Source organism: Humulus lupulus, chromosome 2 (assembly GCF_963169125.1).
Source record: "Humulus lupulus chromosome 2, drHumLupu1.1, whole genome shotgun sequence".
NCBI lineage: Eukaryota > Viridiplantae > Streptophyta > Magnoliopsida > Rosales > Cannabaceae > Humulus > Humulus lupulus.
Window position 1 is genome coordinate 195,781,654 of NC_084794.1, and position 27,170 is coordinate 195,808,823.

The following is a 27,170-nucleotide window of genomic DNA, read 5'->3' on the forward strand; positions in this document are numbered from 1 at the left end:
CTGTACTGAACTTCAGTCGTGTACCCATGGCTGTCTGTAAACTCTTCCAGAACTTGGAAGTAAACGTAGGGTCCCGATCTGACACGATCGACCTAGGAGCTCCATGGAGGCGCACGATCTCTCTCACATAGAGATCTGCATACTGGTCAACAGTATAAGTAGTCCTCACTGCTAGAGAGTGAGCTGACTTGGTATAACGATCCACTATCACCCAAATGGAGTCATGCTGACCAACTGTCCTGGGCAAGCCCACCAAAAAGTCCATTGTGATGTCTTCCCACTTCCACTCTGGGATATCCAGAGGCTGCAGTAACCCTGCCGGCCTCTGATGCTCAGCCTTGACCTGTTGACATGTCAAGCACTTAGTCACATACTCTACTACATCTCTCTTCATCCCTGGCCACCAATACAATGATCTCACATCCTGATACATCTTCGTGGTGCCTGGATGCAAAGAGTAAGGTGTAGTATGAGATTCATCCAGAATCTCCTGCCTCAATGCAGTGTCTAACGGGACACATATCCATCCCTTGTATCTCAACAACCCCAAATCAGACACTGTATAATCCCTGGATGCTCCAGCCAAGACACCCTCTCTAATCTTGATCAACTGTGGATCACCCAACTGACCCTCTTTAATCCTCTCTAGCAGCGTAGACTGTAGCGTAATATTGGCCAACTGGCCCACCAGTAACTCATACCAGCTCTGGTCATATCATCAGCTAACTCTCTGGCTATCAGCCTAATACCATGAATCTGTCCTGGACCCTTCCGGCTTAAAGCATCAGCTACCACGTTGGCTTTCCCTGGGTGATACAGAATCTCACAATCATAATCTTTCACTAATTCTAGCCAACGCCTTTGTCTCATGTTCAAGTCCTTCTGGGTGAAGAAGTACTTCAGGCTCTTGTGGTCTATATAAATCTCACACTTCTCTCCATAGAGATAGTGCCTCCATATCTTTAAAGAAAAAACCACCGCTGCCAACTCTAAGTCATGAGTAGGATACCTCTTCTCATACTCCTTCAACTGACGAGAAGCATAAGCTATAACTCTCTCTGATTGCATCAAAACACAGCCCAAACCCTGATGAGAAGCATCGCAGTATATCACAAACTTCTCCTGGTCTGTAGGAAGACTCAGAATTGGAGCTGTAATCAACCTCTGTTTCAACTCTTGGAATCTGTTCTCACATTTGTCTGACCACACAAACTTCTGACCCTTGCGTGTCAGCTCAGTCAACGAAGTAGTAATCTTTGAGAATCCTTCCACAAAACGCCTGTAATACCCTGCCAATCCAAGGAAACTTCTAACCTCAGTAGCATTCTTTGGCCTTGGCCAATCTCTGACCGCTTCAATCTTTGATGGATCTACTTTAATCCCCTCCTTACTGACAATGTGCCCAAGGAAGGACACCTGAGACAACTAGAATTCACACTTCTTGAACTTTGCAAACAATCTGTGTTCTCTCAATCTCTGTAAAACCAACCTCAGATGATGTTCATGCTTTGACTCAGTCTGAGAATATACCAGAATATCATCGATAAAGACGATCACAAATTGGTCTAAATAATCCTTGAACACCCTGTTCATCATATCCATGAAAGCGGCAGGGGCATTAGTCAACCCAAACGACATAACTAGAAACTCATAATGCCCATACCTAGTGCGAAAATCGGTCTTCAGTATGTCTCCCTCCTTGACCCTCAACTGATGATAACCAGAACGAAGGTCGATCTTAGAGAATACCGTCTTACCCTGCAACTGATCAAACAGATCGTCTATCCTTGGCAAAGGATACCGGTTCTTAATTGTCAGCTTATTCAGTTCCCTGTAATCTATACACATCCTCAGAGAACCATCTTTATTCTTTACAAACAGAACTGGCGCACCCCAAGGTGAAAATCTAGGTCTAATAAAACCGAAATCCAACAGCTCTTGCAGCTGTACCTTTAATTCTTTCAACTCAGCTGGGGCCATTCTGTATGGTGCTCTAGACACTAGCTCCGTCCCTCGGGCCAGTTCTATAACGAACTCAATCTCTCTGTGTGGAGGTAACCCTGGCAAATCTTCTGGAAACACATCCAGAAACTCACATACAAGTCTAGTATCCTCTGGTCTCACTGGCACGACCTGGGTGGTATCAACCACACTGGCTAAGAATCCAATGCAACCCCCTTGCAATAAATCCCTAGCCCTCAATACCGAAATCATAGGAATACGAGGTCCATGCACAGCATCAACAAATACAAAAGGATCCTCACCCTCAGGCTCAAAGGTGGCCATCTTTCTTCTGCAGTCAATGGTTTCCCCATACTTGGCTAACCAGTCCATACCCAGTATCATATCGAAGTCAGTCATAACCAACTCTATAAGATCCACTGACAACTCTCTGCCCTCCACTATCACTGGCAAAGATCTAACTCACCTCCTGGATACAACCAGCTCTCCAGTGGGTAACAAAGTACCAAACCCCACAACACAGAAATCACAAGGTCTACACAACCTATCAATAACACTACTAGCAACAAAGGAATGTGTAGCACCAGAGTCAATCAATACATTATAAGCAATTCCTGCACTAAGAAGCTGACCTGTAACAACTGAGGGGGAAGCCTCAGCTTCTGCCTGAGTCAATGCAAACACTCGCGCTGGGGCCGAGCTGTCTGCCTTCTTGGGCTCTTCCTTTCTTGCCTTAGGGAAATCCTTTTTTAGATGACCCACTGCTCCAAAAGAGAAGCAGGCTCTTGCTTTACACTCTCCCAAGTGATGCCTCTTGCATCTAGGACACTTGGGATAGGACTTCCAGGCTTCACTGCCCCCAGGATGACCTATTGCAATACCACGAGGTCTCCTGTCAGGACCTGGAACTGGGAAAGTGTCGGGAACCTTCCTCTTCTGATCACTGGGGCCAACACCCCTACCAGAACCCACAAATGGAGGACCTGGCCTCCTGAAATCCCTTCTGGCTGCATTGTCACGCCAGATCTTAATCTCTGCAGTTTCAGCTGTAAGTGCCTTCTCCACCACCTGTGCATAAGTGGTCACTCCTGCCACAGTGGTGATGCGCACATCTCGGGCTAACCTGGGCTGTAGCCCCTGTAAGAAACGCTCTCTCCTGGTCCCATCAGTGGGCACCAACTCCTTGGAAAACTTTGCAAAACGGTCAAACTTTAAGGCATACTCGGTTACTGATAAGCTTCCCTGAAGTAGCCTCATAAATTCATCAGCCTTCGCCGCTCTAATGGCGTCATTGTAATACTTTTCATTGAACAGGGTCTGAAATTCCTCCCAGCTCAGGAGATTAACATCCTTGGTCTGACCAACCACTTCGCACCAAATTCGGACATCATCCCGAAACATGTAGGCTGCACAGGCCACCCTCTCAGCACCAACTACCCTCATAAAGTCAAGAATAGTGGTAATCATGCTCATCCATTGTTCAGCTTTGGTGGGATCAGCATTGCCTTCAAACACAGGAGGTTGCTACTTCCTAAACCGCTCATAAAGAGGTTCCAATCTGTTTTCAACCCCAGGCAGTTTCCCACTAACTAGCACTGACACAGAAGGTGCCTCTGCAACACTGGCTACCATAGGCACTTGCTGCTGTCTTAGGAGACGAAGCTCCTCTCCCTGTTTTATCACTATAGCCTGCAAATCATTAAACATCTGCTGCCAGTTTGCAGGTGATGGCTGTGGAACCTGAGATTGGTCATTCACTTGACCCTGACTGTTGTCATTATTCTGACCCTGACCACTCAGGCCAGCTGAGGTGCCTGTCTGTTCTGGGTTCATTCTGTCACTAATACCTTACTGAAACAATAATCAATACGGCCAGTCAGGTAGTAATAACTAAACCTCTTGCCGCCTTACGGTCCAAGAACAACAAACAATTATCACATTCCACAGTCATTCAATATTCGGAATCAGATACATGTTTATGGCATTCAGCACTCAGCATGTATCACATAATAACTCATAAACAACCATACTAATAAGCAGGCGCCGGCAATCTCAGTACCAATCAGTACACATTTGCTAAAGATATAATATTTCAAGACACAGGCTCAACATAGTATCTCATGCACACAGGTAAAGCATATATATCACATTTAAACAATTATACATGTAACTACGTAAATAGCTACCAAACCGTGAGTCAAGCTTGACTTCGGTGATGTGTGTACATACCCAGCCAGTCTACAGGAACCCTAACCTTGGCATTGCTCTGATACCAAGTTGTAGCGCCCTGGTTACCCCAGAACAGTTACGGTGAACAGTGAACTGGAAATTTGACTCGCTACCCGAGTCCTTTGGTTAAAAATGTGATCTAGGTACTATTATCAGGTTAAGGTGAAAAATCTATAAAAAGGAAAGGGTACATTTCATTAAGTAAATAAACTGCTCATAAGCCTTTCAAAATGTTTACAAGTAGTTCGTAATACAAAAGAGTCACTACTGTCTCAAATTTACAATCCCCGTCGGCCTAAGTGGCAAAAGTAGGGTAAACCCCTAGTCCCTTTGAGAACACCTTGACCGTGGCGGTCAAGCGGCCCTGTATGTACACAACATCGCCCGAGCTCTCCACTCAGGGTTGGTTAAGCTTCTCCTTTTCTTTACCTGCACCACATAGCACCCATGAGCCAAGGCCCAGCAAGAAAACATAATAAGGCGTGATATAATATCAACAACGATCATAATAACCATTCAGGACTATCAGTCCAGCAAATAGGTGACAATAGCCAAAAGTCACAATAACGAGCATCGCTCCCTCTAGCCATGTGACGACAGGGTCACCAGGGCTTAACTGATAAGTGATTCTCTCATAGGTTGATCAGGACATGTGTATGGTGATTAGTCACCAACATAACCTTCCTCACGACTCTAGAGTCGAAACTATGGACAACGTCCCTTAGCCATGTGACAAACGGTCACCGGGGTCATATACCTTGGCTATATTCATCTGGTCGTAGACTAGGCAAGAGCTTATAAGTTCTTCGACCCTAGGGTCGGTCTAGCATTAATGCCATAGAGCCATTCAATGCGTGATTCTCGACTTTAGAGTCGGTCCCTGACTAGTCAGTGTCTTAAACAAGTAATCAGCGTACAACAGCATTTAATATGCAATCCACATCCACATATACTAACCAACATGCTCCAATATCAAACCATGCATGTCATATACCTATACAGGGTGCAACTTTATACATACACTGTTTTCTTACCTCTAGTTCGAGTGAGAATTATTATATGAACGACCCTTGAGAACGATCAACCTTTAAATTCCTTGACGGTCACCTGGTCATAACCAAATTATAGAATTTATCAATAAAAATGATAACTGAGGGTTCCCAAACCAAATCTCAGCCCCCCGAGACATCAAATACCACCCAACCGGGTACTAGGTCCAACCCCGAGGCCTATGGTTTGAATCCCCAAGCTAAAAACAATATTTTAACAAAATTGGCCTTAAGGGCCGCGACCCTCCTCTGCTGCGCCGCGGCGCACCCTCAAACAGAGAGGGTGCTCCCTCTGCCAGACACCAAGGGTCGCGGCACACCCCTGTTGCGCCGCGGCACCCAGCCCAGTTCAGCAACATGCCCACGCACGAACCAGTTTTTCCCCTGTGCGATTTCCTCTCAAACCAGTCCTTCAATCCTTCATAAAACCCCTTCCTAACATAAAATTAAACCCCCAAATAACACCCTTAACTCACCCTCATCAAATCCCAATCAAACTAACACTAAAACCCCCTTTGATTCTCACTTCCGACATCAAAAACATAAGCTGAAAACCAAAAGTAAAACAGAGCACCAGCTGTGATAAATGGCCAAAACTCACCTTGAGACTAGCTTTAAACCTCCCACACAAGCTAAAACAAGTGCTCCAACCCAGCCTTTCAATTTCCCTTGGTTGAATCTCCACCAAGAACTCAAAACCCTCAAAGGAGAAGTGAAGAAGATGATGTACGAGAAAGGAAGAAGCAAATCCCTATTTTTGTTCTGTTTATTCTACCACCTTCTACAGCCACATAAGTCTCATATATCCTCCCAAAAAGACCAAAATACCCTTGTGTCATCTTAAGCCTCTAAAGCCACCTCAAGGGAAAAATTGGTACTTTCCGCCTATCCCGTTAATTATAATTAACGCTTCCCAATTCCCGCTAATCTCAAAATCCCCAAACACCAATAATTCATATCCCGTTACCCTAAAATCCCCGGTAACGCTATAGTCATTAGTAACACCCCGAGACTCACCCCGAGCCCCGAGCTCAAACCTGTTATGACCAAACCGATAAATCCCGTTCAACGATCGTCTCATGTCGGAATACTTGAACCAATCCACATTATAATGTGGTCTCACAATATATCATTAACGCACATACAAATATACAATTATACCCTCAACTGGCCAGATTACCAAAACACCCCTGTAAACAAATGTGGACCCACATGCATGCATTTAACATCATATTATAATATAATTTTCATAAACATGCATAAACACATTTAATGGCATAATTAAACAGTTATGGCCCTCCCGGCCTACTAATCCAGCCATTAACCATAATAGGGAATCCGGGGCATTACAACTAGTATCGATCATCACGCTCTTCATCGTCTTGTCGTTGATGGTGGCGTCCACAAACATCTGTCCCTTCCCTAGGGTCTTCTTCCTTTTTTCGCCATGCATCTTGAGAGCATTGAACAGGCGAACAACGCCTATGTGTCTGCACACCTTTTCATCTCCATGTCAAAGAGAAAATTTTCCAAGTCCTTTGTGACTCTAGCCCCATTATAGGGCCTCGGCTCAGGGACTTTCACTCGGCCATAATCCATACCTATAGGACCCATTGCAGGCGTATTCCCAACCGCTCGCATGGTTAGGTTCACCTTTGCAAATAGCTTAATCTTCTCTTCTCTAAGCATGCCAGCTTACTCCCTATAGTCCTCTGTGATGTCGTTTATGGAGTCTTGTTGGTCCTTCAACTTGCGCTCCACTGCCACAATAGGCTCCTCCTACCGAGCTGTATCAGATGTACTTGTCGAAGCGTTTCTTTGCTCCAATGCAATTTTTTAGGCTAGCAGAACATCCTTCTCCTTCTATATCACGGCTATGCGATTGCTTGTGTCGAATGATCCAGAATTACAGCTAATAGAGGATAGATCCCTGACCCTCTCATCCAAGCCATCTAATTCCCCCACGCGCTTCTCAAGCGCTTTGATCCTCTGAGTATTGCTCACCATTTGTGCATTCCACAAACTTTCTATAACTTGGCTCTGATACCAACTACCACGTGCCGGCTATTTGGGATTTCCAAGTAGACGAAACATGCAGCACTTGCGTACACTCCAAGCTAGCAAGTCAGCGTACAACTCACGCTTATGTGTAAATAAACTCAGTTGTTAGCCACAAACACATCTCATACATGCAATGGACAATAACGAAGTATGAGCAAGCACAAAAGCAAGTCATTCCATAGAACGTCCACTCCACACAAAAGCATACAACAAGGCAAGTGGCACATGATGGCCCAGCGAAGACAATAGTTGAGTAACACATAGCCAATAAGGAAGCATACGCTGGCAAGTATGTATAAACATTGTTTTATTAATATATAGCCTTGATACAACAAGGGAGTACACAACTTTAGCCCCTATCTGCTGGTGGCCATGGTGCTTCCCTAAGTCACCAGGTCACCTCCCCCTAAGGAGCATTCTATGGATACAAGGTCTTCCGAGTAACATATATGATTTTTTTTTGGGAGACATATGCATATTGACAATATTGCCACTACCCTACCCCATGAGGTTGCTTGGTTTAAGACTTGACTAATGATCAAGCACCAAGGCATGCTCACTTACAAAATGGCTCCATGTGGGTGTGCCAAAGGTGCAGCATGCCACACATGGCACTAGGTGATTTGTTGCCCGGCACCAGGCGACGTGTCTCGTGGTGTACCATTTTGTGGCTTAGCGATGTGTCGCCTCTGGGAGGCGACACATCACTGATGCCACTATTTTGACACTCCAAAAATTGTCTCAAAACATCCCTAAATGTCCTCAAACTTTTTGGGTACTCTCATATACTCCAAAGAAACACTTTGGACCCAAAAAGATTATTTATAAATGCCTATACCGAAAGTCAACTCTCTAATGTTGACTTTTGTGAAATCGTTATGGTTTCTACACCTCTTCGTGCCTAACCATTTTCACCATGTATTTAACCAATCATAACAATCAGGAGGCCAAATTTTCGTACGTGCCTGAATATCTACGGAATGCAAAATTAGCCAAGTGTCTTAATCGACACATCCTTGAGAGCGCAATCCCTGGTGAGGAAACCACCCTTCAAGAAGAGAATGAGGATGAGGACGACCATGGCCAAGATGTCGACCAACTAGCTTCTGTCAATCCTACTACAATTTGTTTTTTAATTATGATTTTGTAATTATTTTTTAGCACCCAACACTACTATTCGTAGTGGAAAGATAATATGTTGCTCGTGCATCTTTTTAGTATTATTTATGTATGTCTTAAACTGTCCTCGTTCTACAACCCATTTGGGTAGTCGACCAGAGGTTTCTGGTTTTTGCAAAACCTGCATTAGAGGTTGGCTTGTTAATACTTTAATTGGGTATGCTTGAAAATACGGTCGCAACTTTTAGGTTGTGAGTAGTAAATAATAAGCTTGCTTCTCTATTAACGAATATCTAGATTTTTCTCCTATCAACCCTTTCCTGATATAATACACTGGATGATGTGTTCGATTTTCTTCTCGTACAAGTACTGAACTAACAACATGCTCTGTTGGGGCTAAATATACAAATAAGTCTTCTCCATCAATTGGTTTGGATAGAATAGGTGGTTGGGCCAGATGTCTCTTTATTGCTTGAAATGCCTGTTTGTACTCTTCTGTCCACTCAAATTTCTTGCTTCCTTGCAATAGATTAAAAAATGGGACACATTTGTCTGTTAATTTTGAAATGAGTCTACTGAAAGTTGCTACACGATCTGTCAAGCTATTTACATCTTTGATTTTGGTTGCTGATTGCATATCGATTAGTGCTTATATTTTCTCAAGATTTGCTTCTATTTCAAGCAAATTTACTATGAATCCGAGAAAATTTCCACAACCAACACCAAAGGAGCACTTCAAAGGGTTAAGCTTCATTTTATACATTTTTAAGATGTTGAAACACTCCTCGAGGTCTCAAGCATGCCCCCTAACTTATTCTGATTTAACTAGCATGTCATCAACATATACTTCCATATTGTTACCAATTTGGTCTTTAAACATCTAGTTTACTAGTCGTTGAAAAGTTGCTTCAACATTTTTTATTCCAAACAACATTACTTTATAGGAGTATAGGCTGGTATTTGAAAAATAGTATTCTTCTTTTCTTGGGGGGGGGGGGGCATTTTAATTTGACTATACCCAAAATATGCATCCATAAATGATAGGATCTTGTGTCCGGAAGTTGCATCGACCAGCTGGTCGATTCTGGGTAGTGGAAAACTATCATTCGGAGAAGCTTTATTCAGGAAAGTGAAGTCCACACATGTTCTGTTAGGAGAGAGTGATATTTCACCACAATAATAATAATAATAATAATAATAATCTACACACAATAGCACTTGACAAAGTCCAAGAAAAGATTGAGATAGAGATGTGCAAACCCTAGTTGTAGAACAAAACTCTTGTTCTTCTTGCAAGCTTCAAAACCCTTGACAGAACACCTCTTTAAACCTTTGATGGAAATAATCAAACTCAAGGCTTATACATGAGATGTATCATCGTCCAAATTCTCTATTTCCTATCCCATGATGGAAGCTTGGGGCTTTCTTTAGTAGGAAAGGGAATTGGGATTGAACAAGCATTGACATTCACAAAGACAAGCACTTTCATTATGAATTTATTGGAGAAAACTTTTGATCTTGAGAGGTAGAGAGAGAGCAAGGTTAGAGAGATATTGAGAGAGTGATCAAATCTATCAAAATTCTAAGAGAACCCTTTTATAGTGTAGGCACCGTCATTAAGTCCAACCAATAGGATTATAACTTTTAAACACATCATTTAGAGCTTAAAACACGTGTCTGCACGGACACGTCAGGCGATGCGTCACCTATTGGGCATCGCAAAATCCCTAGGGTTTTAGGCAATGTAACACCTCCAATGTGGTGACACAATGCCATCTAGGCAAGTCAAAATTCTCAAAATTGACCTTAAATACCTCCAAATGCTCCCAAACTTTTTGGGCATCCTTGGATACCTCAATGTATAACTTTGGACCCAAAAATTCAAATTTTACATCTTCACTATGTGAAACCATTTAGTGTTTTACACCTAGCTTGTGTAAAAACACATTTTTACCTTTCTTTGTATTATAGTCTTCTTTTCTATTGAACTGGTGGAAAATTTTTGTCTTTGTTCAAAGTATGGCTGATTATAGTTGGAAAAATTCCAACCATGTCTTTATGCGACCAGGCGAACACATCTTGGTTTTTTCTAAAAAAAATCTCACTAATTCTTCTCTAAACTCTTCTTTTAAATTTTCCTAGCCTTTACAACTTTGGCTGGGTCTTGTCATCAATCCAGACCTCATCGAGCTCCTCGATAGGTCCTATAATGTTATAAAAATTATTAAAGCGAGGATTTACATTTACTCCCTCGCTTTAAGCAACACTCTGATTAGTGACCTGATCACCTCAACATGTTATTCGATTGTTGGAATGTCCTCTGTGACCACCATAACTTCCTCTACTATTTTTTCTAGATCTTCACAATATTCGACCATAGGGTCGCCACAAAAAATCATGTTGGTGTTTTCCACACCTTTCTTTGCCTTTGTGATCGAAGAGTTATAACACCCAGGGGCTTCCCTTTGGTTTCCCATTATGCAACCTATTCCAGCATTGGTTGGGAACTTCATCACCAAGTGCCATATCGACGTTATCGCTTGTAAATTGATCAAGATTGGTCTTCCAATCACTGCATTATAATTAGAAGTGCAATATACCATAATGAAAGTGCCATATTTATCTCGTTGGTCGGTGTTTTCCAGCTATAATGGGAAGTCTGATCGATCCAGTTGGTACAAGACCATCACTGGTAAAACCGTAAATGATCTGTGTACAAGGTTCTAGGTCTCGAATAGAGAACTTCATCCTTTTCAATGATTATTTGTATAGGATATTCAGTGAACTTCCTGGTCAACCAACACTCTTTTGACCATCATTTTTGCATTATGGACATCTACTATGAGAGAAACATTGTCTGGGAACCTGACATATATAGCATCCTGCTCGGTGAAAGTTATTTCTTCTTGTTCATACTGAGGCATTTTGGGAGGACGTCCTCGACAACTAACATGTCAGACTCTTGCTTGTGACATAGCGTTCGTACATATTTTTCTCATGCTTTGCTACTGTCACCAGCCAAATGTGGTCCTTCATAAATAGTGTCCAGGGTTCCTACTAAGGGTGATGGGTGGAAATGAGATGTTCTTTGATGCCTTTGGCCTTGATCGTTACCCCCTATTGTGGCTAGTTGCCTATCAGGTCCCTCACAAACGTACTGTTTTAGATGTCCTTGTTGAATAAGAAACTCGATCTCGTTATGTCTTTTGGTTGATTGCATTCATTGGTGTCATGTCCATAATTGTTATGAAATCTACAGAACTTATTATCCCTTTTGCTTAGCTCTTTCTGGATTGGAGCTGACTGTCTATATGGAATGGTGGTATGGGTGGCGTATTGGGCATAGTGCCCTTAAAGAAATGAAAGTAGCTCGTTACTTATGAAAATAAGAAAAGAAATATTTTTATATAATTAGTTTTTATAATTATTGAATAATATTTAAATAAATATTGGAAAATTCCTATTTCATTAATGTAGCTATAATCTTGTATGCATACGAGATGATCAAGATAACAGATAATGAATTAAATAGTCCACAATTCATATTGAAGTTATGAAATATTTAATCAAACACTACTAGTATGGTTCAGTGGTATTATGGATACATGAGATCTAGATCTGGATCACTGATGTAGATAGACATCTCGTTGGAGGTGCTTTATATAATAATGATTATATAGGACGAGACCCAAAATGTATTTAACTCTTTAATAAATATCGTTATCATCATATCAGCTGTTGATATGCAAAACCTTAAGGAGTTATAATCATACCACTCAATGCTCATATGAAAATTGATGTAAAACCTGAAACTATCATGAACTCTTGTTTATGTTATTTGAGTCCTTTGATTCACTCGTGAGGGTCTGTCAAAATGGTTAGGCTAAAATCTTTTGTTTTGGGGGCTTATTGATATAGATGGCTGGGGACATGATTTAAAGATATGAAATCCAAGCCTTCTTTATAAGAAGATTGAATAATGGTTCCGTTAAGTGTTAATTTTGGAACTTAATAGTTTGAGATCTCTAATTTATAAAAGGTTTATAAATAAACTGTTCGCTAGTGAACTAATTATACTTATTGACAAAGTTGTAATTAGAGGGGTAAAGTGATAATTTAACCTAGCTCTAATTATGAACCAATTATTGGATATTTAAATTGCATGAAATGATTACATCAATGGACACTCAATAAAGTATTCGGTAATTGTAATATTTAGTTGATATTAATTTCGTTATAATTAATTTCTTGTTACATATCTATTATTTTATGGTATAATTAGAATAATATATGTTGTATACTATTTTTCTAATTATGGATATGTTCACGTTACTTTTCATAGTTTGGTTTCTTTTTGTGTATTGATGTGCGTGTGACACACCATGGCCAAAAATGAGAATGTGTAGAGGGAATTAGTGGCGTGTGAAGACTAAAATAAAAGGAAATGGACTGTTTTCCATTTTTAGAAATAATGTATTTGGACATAATCTTTGATGAATTTCTTAATTGGATTTCTAGAATATTCCAACAATATTTTCAAGGATTTGATTTGGATTGGTTTAATGATAAATTAGGAAACAAAAAGGAGGAAGAGAAGAAGACTAGGTGGCATGTGTGAGAGAAGAGGAAGAAGTGGGAATTCTTTCATTTTTAGAAAATTCTCCATTCTATTTTTGTAAAATAAGAATAATGAAAATAAAGGAAATAGACTTTCTATAGAATTCCTCAAAGGTTTGAGTTGGACAAATTACAAGATAATTTTGAAATAAATATGGACAAAAGAGAGGCGAAGATGGTGTGTAGATGGACAGGGAAGGGAAGATGGAGAAACTTACCTTTTTGGGAAAACTTATTTTGGGAAACCATTAAGGAGGAGTTAAGGAAATATCCATTTCCTTGTCTTGCACCCCCACACCTATATAAAGAGGTGAGCAAGAGTTGGAGCCTCCTTAGAGCTCACGTCATAGAGAGAGAAAGAGAGTGAGAGAGAGGCCAACGAGAAGAAGAAGAAGAAGAAGAAGAAGAAGAAGAAGAAGAAGAAGAAGAAGAAGAAGAAGAAGAAGAAGAAGAGGGAGAAGGGAGCTAAGGGCTAGGGCTTTGAGTACAACAAAAAGGGTAGAGATACTTTAGGCTATTCGACATTATCAAGGCAAGGTAAATTTTGTGAATTTATAGCTTTTGATGGATTAAGCTATTCCTATGTAAATATCTAACTAAGGTGGAATATGGTGGTTGTTGGAAGGGTTTAGCGCTCATCAAGGAAGGGAGATACACTTAAGATTTCGGTCACACCACAAATAGCAAGGTGAGAACATTTTTTTGATCCACGACGATTGGTGGATGATTGATACTTGAATAAGATTATTGGGAGTGATTCATAATGTATGTTAGAAAAAAAAAAGGGCTTAAAGGTGATATAGGTTTCGGCCACTTATAAGAATGAACTTTGTGAATTGTTCTTAATATTTGTGTGAGGTCATGGTGAGAATTAAATTTTAAGTATTGGATATTGTATGTTTAAAAAATTAATTGTAAAATTAGTAAGATCTTAAGCCCATAACTTTTGGCCTAGTAGGGAATATGTACCCTAGGTGTGTGCGTGACACATGCAAAGTAACTTAGAGCTTAAGTAATAACATAAATTGACCTAGAGTGACCCATAGTCTAGGGTTTGTACAAATTTGTGTATTTCTATGTTTATGAGTGTTGTTAATTGAAGCAAAGTTTATTACTTTGATTTTTAGGAATTATTGTGAAGTAGTCCTGCTCTGTTATTTTGAAAGGACTCAAGGTAAGAAAGTTAGCTAGTTTTCTATGTGACATGTGTTGGTGATTTATGGCTTACTCTTTCAAAACCAACAATGAATAATTGGAATTAATTCAATATTTCAAATTCTAGAGACTTATCAAGAATGATATTCAAAGTATGAATGCAAATCTTGATAATTAAAGAGTCATATTCAAAGTATGAAAGCAGATCTTGATAATTAATGAAACATATTCAAAGTATGAATGCAAATCTTGATAATAAAGATTAATCAATTAAATAATTATAACATGAATTAGAAATATTTAATCACAATATAACCTTGGATTTAATGAAATAATAACACAAACTAAATCAAGAGAAAGAATAGACATTTGTGGGGAAAAACCAAGTTACATAAAATCATAAGTTTATGATTTTATGTGAATCAACAAATGTGACAAGGCTTGATACAAATTGAGATTTGTTGTCCAAAAATGTCTATTCCTAGCCTCTCCTTTGATATTACTTGAAGCTACTACAATAGAATGAGATTGAGATTTACAAGTCTTGAATCTTCATGCAAGTCAAGCTTTCTTGATAAAGATCTTGGAGAAAACTAGTACTCTTGAGAGCTAGAGAGAGAGGGTTTTAGAGAGAGCGAGGTGAGTGATCAATTCACAAATTAACTAAAATGAACTCTTTAAATAGTATAGGAACCTCATTCGACTTAACCAATGAGATTAGAGCATTTAAATTTGAATTTTGGAGCCAAAACATGTCATTGTACGAACGTCCCAGGCGACACGTTGCTTGGCTAGTCTTTTCAAAGACTAGCAACACGTCTCCATCTAGAGGCGATGCTACGTCGATCCCTTTGACTTGACGCTACAAAACTTGTCTCAAAACATCCCCAAATGCTCCAAAACTTTTTGGGTACTCTTATATACTCCAAAGAAACACTTTGGGCCCAAAAAGATGATTTCTAAATGCCTATATCTAAAGTCAACTCTCACATGTTGACTTTGTGAAATAATTAAGGTTTTTGCACCTATTCGTGCCTAACCAATTTCACCATGTATTTAACTAATCATAACAACATGATGTGTGTTTGTTATGTTTATGATAATGATTGTAGGCACAAGTATTGTTGATAGTTGAGTTATCATGTGTGAATATTTGGCATATGTTCCCCAAAACTTGACCAATGTGGTCCTAGGAGGATAGTTTCCTCATTGAACTTCTAGTCCATAATTACTTATTGCCTTTAATATTTTATGAAAAAGTGTATGGATGTTAAAGTGATTATTGTGACATTTGAGATATGTATATTATGATTAGAATGATGTTACTATGACTAGTTAATGATAGGTCATGAGATTATTGGATCATGGAAAGAAAGAGTGTGACTAGTTGAAGTTATGTTTGTAATATACTTATGTTTTTGTATTTTAAGTTCTAGTTATATGGATAAGGATGTATGTGATGTTATGAATGTCTTGTTAATGTTTTGGCACTATCCGTCGTAAATTTTATGCTAGTTCCTAATAATGTATTTGCTTTGAATTCTATTGAATGAATGTACTTCCTTACTGGTCTTTCGAGCTCACCCCCTAACTTTCCTTTAGTTGCAGGTATTAGTTGATTGCTTACTTCTGAGCGTGGTGAGTTGAGGCCTGTCGAGGGGAAGTGTGTGTGCTGTGGGGGGCACATGAGCTAGAAATCGATCAAGGACACCACAAGTTTATTTCATATTTTAAATTATTCTTTAAATAAGCCTAGTATCATTTTAGAAATATATTTAGGATTTCAAAATCACAATTATGTTGCACTAAATATCTTTCTTAAATATGGATCTAGTACTTTCTGCACTTTTATTATTAAGGTAATATTTGCAAAACTTTCGTTTTCTTTTATGAATTATATTAAATTATGTGTTTTAAAAAACATAGAATATATAGGGCGTTACAGTAAATATAGTCTTTATTATAAGAGTTCAATCCCATATTTTCAGTGGAATAATATCAGGATTAATAAATAAGATTATTATATTACAGAGTTTAATTAATAATATAAATTTATTGAAGCATGGAATTATAGGTCCATAGGTCCAAGGTAAAAGTAGCAATATAACAAGTATGGGTGTATTTGTCAAGAAAATTAGTTTCTGGACAAATATATAATTATTAGATAATTATGGAAAATATATTTCTTATTTAATTAATTGTAATTCTCGTAATAATCAATTAATTAAATAAAATAGTTAGTTTTGAATTAATTATGTTATCTTATTTTAAATTAATTTGAGAAATTAATTTAATACTTAATTTTTAGAAATTTAAATTTAGATAACAGATTGGAATTAGTCTGATATCTTATCTAAGTTGTTAGATTAGTTTTGAATCAATTTATATTTGAATATAATAATAGATAAGATCTATTTTAATTGAATTAATTAAATGAAATAAATTGAAAAAATATCTCTTGTAAGTGTACAAAAGTTACACGCCGGTTACTGTGACAGTCAGAATCCCATGATCCGTAGGGGGAAAGATCGGGTAAAAGCTGTGCAATCCCACATCGCCTGGGGAAGGTGTAATATCAGTTTTCTCGGAAGGGCAATTTCGTAATTTTCCCACTGTGTGCATCCTTGTCATTTTTTTTCTTTTCCTTTGATGGAATATTGGATATGTATGACTTCCAATAGAAATAAAATTCATGGTTTCTCCTGTTTGAGTTTTTGTGGAATCACAACATGAGAATAATGTCAAGTGAATAAATAACGGCTCGGGTTAAGTTATTTATTTAATTAAAAATTATTATTATAAGCATAATAGTAATAATAATATGCTTGAAATTATTTTATCATATTATGTGTAATTTTTGGTTTGTCATAATATTAAATATTTGAATTTGCGAAAAGACCATAATACCCTCAAGTTTGGGATTGGTTCAAGGGACATTTTAGAGACATTATTTCTTTGGATTTAATATGATTAAATATTCATAAAATTGGTCAAATTTTCAAATTTTAACTGATGATATCAGTTGTGGAACCTTAGTTATTTTATTTTATTTTATTTTATTTTTAAAGAAAAAAATAAAGAATTCCTTGAAAAGAGGATCTTACCACTTCAAACGCTAACTTTTTTTCTAAACCTATTCTAACACATGTTTACCATGATAATCTGAAGGAGAAATCGTGGAAATAGTGAGGGAAACGAAGGATTGAAGAGAGAGAGAGTGTAATTATCGTTTTTTTTTTAAAGAGAAGAAATTTTTGAGTTCTTGCACTTGGGAAAAATCTGGGCAGTAATGAACATTGTAGAATCATTCTAAGGGAGGAAATAAACATTTTGAGTGTGAGAAATACATTTATAAAGCTTCAAATTGTGATTCACCATTTTTGTCCAAGAAAATGCATATTCTTGGATAATTCTGGATTTATGTGTGTTCAAGAGTGTATGGTGTGCGTGGTTGGTGATAAACAAACTTAGGGGACTCCAAGAATCAGTTTTGACGTGAAGAAACAGGCTGAAATGGTCTAGAGCAAGAAAAACCAATTTTGAGCTCCATTGTTGGCGGTACACAGGCATTGGAGAAGAAGACTTCGACCAAGGCGGCTGTGGCATGATTCTTTGTGTCTTAGGGTCGTTTTGGACTGCTGGAACACGTGTGGGAAGTTTCCAAGTGGTGCACCCTATTTTTCCGATTCGGCAGTTCGATCTATGCTAGATTTATCATTCATGGATGTTGATAAGATAAGATCCTTCCATTTAGTAGCACCTTAGGAAACGAAAGAAACAACCTCGCTAGCGCCGAAGAAGACGACAGCTCCGGCGAGAGGTCCGGCGAACCCGATTTGGGTATTTACTAAGGTGTTTTTTTTTAATCTTAAAAATTAGCACATTAATTTTAGAGCATTTTCCAACTGGTTTCATATTTTTCTGATTTTTCTTTGAATTATTATGATTTATTGAAGTTTAAATAAATATTAATTATGAAAAATATTTTTATTGTTCAGAAAAATATGTATTTATGTTTCAATAATATCTGTATGATTTACAATGGCTTTGTATGTTTAGATTTCAGTTTTGATCGTATTTGATAATTTTCTTCAATTATTTACTTTTAAATATATGATTTAAGAAAATAAATGTGGAAAATTATTTAAAGTATTCTAAAAATTCTGACAATTTTTGTATATGTTTAAAATGAGATTCTAAGGCTCTCTGTAATTTTATTTCAAATTTTTATCATTTATGTAATTTTCATGATTTATTTGGCTTATTTTATATTTTAAATATAAAAAAATATTAATGCTATTGTTCTGAACCCTAGGTAATTTTTGTGTTTTACTATAGGGTGTAGAAACCGATCTGTATAGTTAGATTCTATTTTTAATCAGTTATGAATTTTTCTTTAATTAATTAGTTTTTCTATAAAATTAATTAAGAAAAATAGTTATTTTGCCCAGAAAATTCTAAATTTTTTTTTATAAGTTTATTTTGGATTTTTAAACAGTTTTGTATGTTAGTTTGATTTTTGGACTGGTTGTGTATTTATTTCTATTATTTGGGTTTTATTTGAGAAATTGAGGAAAAATAATTTATAAATGTTAAAAATTATTTTTCTGGTCTTACATGAGTCTTCACTTATTAATTAGGGTTTTGGAGAGTTGGTTGTTAAATTTTGTTGTCATATGATAATCTTTAGAAATTATTGAGTCTATTATGTAATTGTGATATTAAATGGCATTTTGGTAATTTTCACATAAAAAGTATATATATGAATTCATGCGATACGTTATAAACATCAGTGTTTGTGCATGTGACATGATGGTTTGAACCCTTGTGAAAAATGATTTTAATTTACGTGCCATGCACGTTAAAATTTCATGGTTAAATTATTTCGACAATTAGGATTTTGAAATAAAACCTTAATGCCTATTTTTATTTTTCTTGAATTTTCACTATGTAATTGGACGTCTAGGAGCTAGCGGTCGTCGAGGTGACGCAGCAAGTGGTTTGAGTCACGTCAGCGGAAACACACTATTTAAGGTAAGAAGAGTGGATATCTGCGCACAGGGTGTACGTTTTGCGTATTACCTTGTTTTCTTATTTGTTTAGTTATGTAATTATATTTGTGACCTGAATTGTTGCATTAGGTTGACTAGCATGAGGATAGTGCTAGAGATTTTAGTTAGTAGACATGCTTAGATGATAGAGTAGGCGTCCAACTAGATTCTAGTTGCTTGTGTGAGTATAGCACTTGCAGGAATTATCTTGGGTGTGTATAACTCAGGATAATATGATGCCCCCACGGAACTGCCGAGTGTGAGTACAGTGCAGGCAGGGCAACAATGTCTCGAGGGAACGGCCGGGTGTAAGTACAGCGCATGCTGGACTAGGTGCCACCGTGGGAATGTCGAGTGTGAGTATAGCGCAGGCAAGGCAATTACATTTCATGTCCGATCAACATGATTTGTTAGTATTTATGTGTGTGAGTGTAACACACATTATGTTAGTGTGATATGGTGCTTATGTATCACACGATGATTATTATGTTTATGATGTTTATTCTTTTGTTGTTTTCTAGTTTGGGGAGTTATGTCCGACATAACTCTTCTTATTGGGCATTAGCTCACGGGTACTCTGTGTGCAGGTAAAGGCAAAACAAAGCAGTGAGTGGTGCGGGCTCGAGGCATGGACGGAACATGTTAGAGGCTGGGCTCCAGTTATTTTATGTTTTTAGAAATAAATGTTATGTTTTAAGTTTTCAGACTTGAACAGTTATTTTCTTTATGTTGTTGTTATTAAACCTAGCGTCCAACATTTTTATTTTTAAATAATGAGATCTCATTGTCTGTTTAAATTTTAAATAAATATATTTTTTAGTGTCTTAAAGTATTTATTGTTTATTATTTTTAAACGGACTCTCTAAGTAACATCTCAGGAAATCGGGGCGTTACAGTATGGTATCAGAGAAAAACGGTCCTAAAGAATCTGTAATAAGCCCTAACATGTAAAGTTCATCGCTAAGGACGAGCACGACTCATTGTACTATAAGTGGTTAAAGATTACTTAAGAATTTTCGCTTTTTGACTATGTACATTTACGTACTTAGCGTTCTCTTATAATGATCTGTTTACCGCAATAATTCCTTCTTCATTATAAGTTATTTACGTGTGTGGTTCAGGAAATTGAGAATGCTCCCTCATAGATCAGTCAGAGTAGGACGTGGTCGAGGTAGGGGAAGAGTAGCAGTGAATGCAGCACAGCCCGAACCGCCACAAGGATGGGAGGAACGTTTTGCGCGAATGGAAGAAACTATTCAAAGATAGAATGCAGAGATCAATCAATTGAGGCAGCAACCTGGGCCACCTATAAGGTTTGAAGCACCAATGGTTAGGCAGCGACCTGCCATTGTAGGGTTACCAGTTGCGGAGAATCGTATGGAGCCCTTGTTTGAAATGTTTTGAAAGCAACACCCGCCAGTGTTTGAAGGCAGCATCAATCCGGTCCAGGCAGAGGAGTGGATCAGTGGGATGGAGTGGATCTTGAACATGATGGGAGTTCAAGGCAATGAACGAGTGGTGTGCGCATCTTTCATGCTGAGAAAAGATGCTCGGATTTGGTGGGAGGTGGTGGAGCAATCACGGGATGTTAACACTATGGATTGAGACGGATTCAAACAGGTGTTTAATGATAAATACTACAACTCAGCAGTGTTAGCAGCAAAAATGGATGAATTTACCAAGCTGACTCAAGGTAATCTCTCGGTGACAGAATATGGACAGAAGTTCGACCGGCTGGAAAAGTTTGCCAAGGATCTTGTACCTACTAACAAGGTACAAGCGAACCGATTTGTGAGAGGTCTGAAACCAATGATAGCTCGGGATGTGGAGATTGTTTCTAGAGGTGTTTTTACCTATGCTGAAGTGGTGGAAATGGCTCTTACGGCAGAAAGAAGCGAAGAGAGAATCTGGAAAGATAATGCTGCTAGAAGGGATGCCAAGAAGAGTGGGGCAGCCACCTCCAATGACAATAGGAAAAGGGGACAGGACCAGACGAGCCAAGGCGGAAATGATAAACCACCCAAGCCCAACAATGACAACCGTCCTGGTGGAAATGGTGGCAGAAACATTCCACCCTGCCCTAAGTGCACAAAACGCCATTTTGGTGAGTGTAGAGCTGGAGTATGCTACAAATGTGGAAAGGAAGGTCATGTGAAGCGCGACTGTCCAACATGGGACAATCTGGCAATAAGGAAGAACAGAAGAAGAATGACAAGTACGTCCCAGCCAGAGTCTTCACCATCACCCAAGCTGAAGCCGAGGCAAGCCCTTCCGTCGTAACAGGTCAGATCCCTATGGCCAATATCACATGTAAAGTTTTATTTGATTTTGGTGCATCACACTCTTTTATTTCTAGTAGAACTATAAATGTTGTAAATGCACCTAGTGAATTATTTAATGTGGGGTTTGGGACTATGTTACCTTCCAGGAAAATTGTAATATCTAAAAATTGGGTTAAAGCTGTACCTTTATGGACAGACGGGAGGGAATTGTACGTAGACCTAATTGTATTAGATTTATCTAATTTTGATGTAATTCCGGGGATGGATTTTCTTTCCAAATACAGAGCATCTATCAACTGTAAACGCAAGAAAGTAGTCTTTGCACCGGAAGGTGGAGATCTGTTTGAGTTCGAAGGCATAAGCAAGAAACCCAGAACTCCTATCATATCAGCGATGAAAGCTAGAGAAATGTTGCAACACGGATGTTTGGGGTATCTCGTGAATATGGTCAATGAAACTGAAGAGACAGAAAGGAGACCTGAAGAGACAAGAGTTGTAGCTGAGTTCCTTGATTTTTTTCCAGAAGAACTGCTAGGTTTACCTCCGTACAGGGAGATAGAATTTGTAATCGATTTGATGTCCAGGACAACGCCTGTATCTCGAGCACCATACAGAATGGCACTAGCAGAATTGAAAGAGCTCAAAACTAAATTGGAGGAATTACTTAAGCTGGGGTTCATCAAACCGAGCTATTCTCCTTGGGGCGCACCAATTCTTTTTGTCAAGAAGAAAGACGGGTCTATGAGAACGTGTATTGATTATCAGGAGCTGAATAAGGTCACAATAAAGAACATATATCCTTTGCCGAGAATCGATGATCTGTTCGACCAGCTTCAAGGGACCAATGTGTTTTCAAAAATCGATCTTCGGTCGGGATACCATCAGTTGAGGATCAAGAATGATGATATACCAAAGACAGCCTTCATAACCAGGTACGGGCATTACAAATTTCTGGTGATGTCATTTGGACTCACAAATGCCCAGCAGCTTTTATGGACCTCATGAACAGGGTTTTCAAGGAGTACTTGGATCAGTTTGTCATTGTGTTCATAGATGATATATTGGTCTACTCCAAGACATAAGAATAACATTAGGAGCATTTACATCTGCCCTTGCAACGATTGAGACAGCATCAACTATATGCCAAATACAAGAAGTGTGAGTTCTGGTTATCTGAGATTGGTTTTCTGGGTCATATTGTCACCGATGGAGGAGTGAAAGTAGATCCCGCAAAGATTGCTACAGTGAAAGAATGGCCAAGACCAAAGAATGCCCCAAAAGTTAGAAGTTTTCTTGATTTGGCGGGCTATCATAGGAGGTTTGTTGAAGGATTTGTGAAGACAGCCGCACCGATGACAGAATTGACAAGGAAGAATCTGAAGTTCACCTGGTCAGATAAATGCGAGCAGAACTTTCAGGAATTGAAGAGTCGGCTTATATCAGGACCTGTACTCAGCTTACCTTCAGAGGACGGGCAATTTGTGGTTTACTGTGATGCGTCAAAACAAGGGTTGGGATGTGTACTGATGCAGTTTGGTAAGGTGATAGCCTATGCCTCAAGGCAACTGAAAGATTATGAGCATAGGTATCCGACACACGACCTGGAATTAGCAGCGGTTGTCTTTGCACTGAAGATTTGGCGTCACTATCTCTATGGGGTGAAATGTGAGATTTACACCGATCACAAGAGCCTCAAATACTTCTTCACCCAGAAGGAGTTAAATATGAGACAGAGGAGATGGTTGGAGTTAGTCAAGGATTATGACTGTGACATACTATACCACCCCGGTAAAGCCAATGTTGTGGCGGATGCACTTAGCCGCAGAGGGCCGGGAATGGTTTTTTCTTTACAAGGAGTATCAAGGAAGATCCTAGAAGACATGGAACGAGCTGGTATAGAACTGATCATAGGAAAACTTGCAAAGGTTACACTTCAGTCCACCTTGTTAGAAAGGATCAGGGAAGGGCAGAATGCAGACAAGAAGTTTAGTTACCTAAAGCAAGAGATGCAGGATGGGAATGCCAAGGATTTCACTATGTTAGATACCAGACTAATCATATTCAAGGGGCGTATTTGTGTGCCAAACAGTGATGAGCTCAGGAAAGTGATTCTGGCAGAAGCTCATACTACCCCATATTCAGTTCACCCCGGGACCTCTAAGATGTACCACGACCTTAAGGTAAGTTATTGGTGGCCGGGAATGAAAAAGGATGTAGTGGAACATGTGGCAAAATGCTTAACCTGCCAACAGGTTAAGGCAGAACATCAAAGACTAGCGGGGCTACTGCAACCGTTGGATATTCCTGAATGGAAGTGGGATGACATATCTATGGATTTTGTGACGGGGTTACCTAGGACCACAAAACATGTAACGACCCAACTATTCTAAACTTGGACCATTAGAAACTACTATACTAATCTTAAGAAAATGTACATATGAAATAAACATAACTTTATTAAAACTTGTAAAACAAATGTTAAACTACATAAAATTCAAAGTAGGATATGGGATCCCATTGTTTTTAAAATAAAAACATAACATAACTTTAAATAATTTGTTTACAAATTAAGTGTAGAAAATACATATAAAACATAATTTTTAAAAGACTAGGAAGCGACTTCATCCTTGAATCGCACACTCAATCCACCGATTCCATCCTGCCTCAATACACATCCCCAAGCTGCCAAGAATCTTCCCGCCGCCATAGTTATTTTCCTGCACATACAAACATAAAGGAGTGAGCCGAGTGCCCAGCAAGGAAAATCTACTACAAGCATGAAACATATCATACACATAACTATAAGCTATAAACATATAACATATATCTATAAAGACGTACATCACATAAGACTATACTATTAATGGCCATTAAAACATGTGATAAACCATCTACTTCCCCTTTCTAATATCTGAGGTAGGTTAGATCACATGGTAGGTTTATGATAACCCATCTACGTCCCCTGTCTAATATCTGAGGTAGGGTAAATCATAACCTTGAAACATAAGAAAACATAACACAACATACTATAGCATAACTTATCATAACATATAAACATATAAAACTATCCTATTTTCCTTACCAATTTACTAGGATGATGATAACAAAGTCGGGATTTTGGAACACTCCTACAGTCCATAATAGAGAGGTGAGTATACTAAGGAATAGAGATGAAAAGAATAACTACACCATTGAAATGATACTTACCAACAAGAATCTTACGTTCAAGATCTTAGATGCCTAACCAAGAATAGAATATGAGTTAAGATTTGAGTAGAAAAACTAAGGAAACAATACATAAATGAACTAGAATTAGGAATACCTTGAATGCTTATATGACCGAACTACACCTCGAACCGAAATATACTTTAAACCTTACTTCCCAAGTGTTTATTAAGCTTATAATGATTAAGCTTATAATCCCAACCCAAGTGTTTAACACTCTAAAGTACTCCTAGCAGCTTGTAGCCTCTGAACTCAGCTTGATGAATGAAGAAATGGCTGGGTACTAGGTCCTATTTATAGAGTTCAAGAATGAAAAGATCTTCATTTAATTTGAATAAAATAATGGCTTTTTAATTGAAAAACATTTGAATAATCGTTCAGCAGAGGCTGAAGACTCGGTCAGAAAGATTCTGGACTTATCAAGAGGTTAAGGATTGAAATGAGCTCGGTTTCAAAATCGTCTGAAAACCATGCACCACAGCCGATATATCGCCCATGCTAGGCGATATATCACCTGTACCGATGCTCCCGAGGCTTGTCGAGGTGGTCGTGCGAAGTTACGTGTTTTTCGTATCCCCGTATGGCGATATATCGCCCCCTAGAGCTGCGATATATCGGCATGCGCTGAAATATTATACACGCAATTACAATTTTTCAGCCTATTTTGAATTGAGTAAACAGCCTTGACTAAGTCCTTCAACGATTTCAAAGCTGCTGACAGACCCTAGGATATTCAAATATTACTCTTAATAAACTTATTCCTAAAAAATACTTAATTTCTCATTAAACCTTCATATGACAAGTGTTACTATCTTATTGGGTCTATCTAAACCTTATAGTACAATAATTATCACCTTCATAATCAGTCATATCAAACCTTAAGTTATAATTAATATTCTTAAACTATAGGTTAAACTTAGAAAATCTACAAGTGTTACTACGAGTGTCCAATTAAGTCCCGACTTGAACCTAAAATCCACGGTCATAAAAATACTACAACTATCACTAGCTATAATTATTACTACTACTATCTAACTAGCTATGTAAAGTTCTTGGACTCTACAATTCTCCCTTACTAAAAAGAATTTCTTCCTAGAAATTTACTTACCAAATAATTCCGAATACCGACCTTGCATGTCCTCTTCCAACTCCCATGTTGCCTCTCGTTCAGAACTATTACTCCATAAGACCTTGACTATAGGAATACTCTTAGACCGTAACTGATTCACCCCTCTATCCAGGATGCTAACTGGTCGTTCCTCATAACTCAAGTCTTTCTAGAGTATAATCGTATCATACTTGAGGACGTGAGATGGGTCTGACACATACTTGCGTAGCATTGAGATGTGGAACACGTTGTGACTATCTGCTAGGCTGGCGGTAGGGCTAATCTATACGCAACTGCTCCCACTTTGTCCAATATCTCAAAAGGACCTATAAATCGGGGACTAAGTTTTCCTTTCTTCCCAAACTACTTTACACCTTTAATAGGAGATATCTTCTGGAAGACTTGATCTCCGACCTTGAATTCCACATCGCGTCGCTTGGCATCCGCATAGCTCTTCTGACGGCTTTGAGCAGCAAGCATACGCTGTATAATTAGCGCTACTGCTTTTTGAGCTTTTCTAACAGCTTCGGGACCGAGAAGCTACATTTCTCCTACTTCATCCCAATGCAACGGTGATCGGCACCTTCTTCCATAAAGCAACTCATAAGGTGCCATCCCGATCGTGGACTGGTAGCTATTGTTGTAGGAGAATTCTATCAACGACAAGTACTTATTCCATGATCCTCCAAAATTAAGTACACAAGCGTGTAACATATCTTCTAAAATCTTAATCGTACGCTTGGACTGCCCGTCTGTCTAAGGATGAAAAGATGTGCTAAGACTTAACTTAGTACCCATGGCTTGCTGTAAACTTCCCCAAAATCTCGATGTAAACACCGATCCTCTATCCGACACTATTGTCTTGGGGATTCCATGCAACCTTACTATCTCTTGGACATATATGTCTGTGTATTGTTCTGCCGTGTATGAAGTCTTAACAGGCAGGAAATGAGCAGACTTGGTTAGTCTATCTATTACTACCTAAGCTGAATCATGTTGCTTACTTGTTCTTGGCAAACCTGTCATGAAATCCATAGCTATATCGTCCCACTTCCATTCTGGTACGCTAAATGATTGCAATAAGCCTGCAAGCCGCTGATGCTCTGCTTTCACTTGTTGGCATACTAGACACTTAGAAAAAAATTCCACTATGTCCTTCTTCATCCCTGGCCACCAATAGATTGCCTTGATGTCGTGAGTCATCTTGGTTGACCCTAGGTGAACTGAGTACGGGGTACTGGGCGCTTCTTCTAGAATCGTCATCTTAATCCTTTGATCATTTGGCACGCGTACCCTATCCTTATATCTCAAT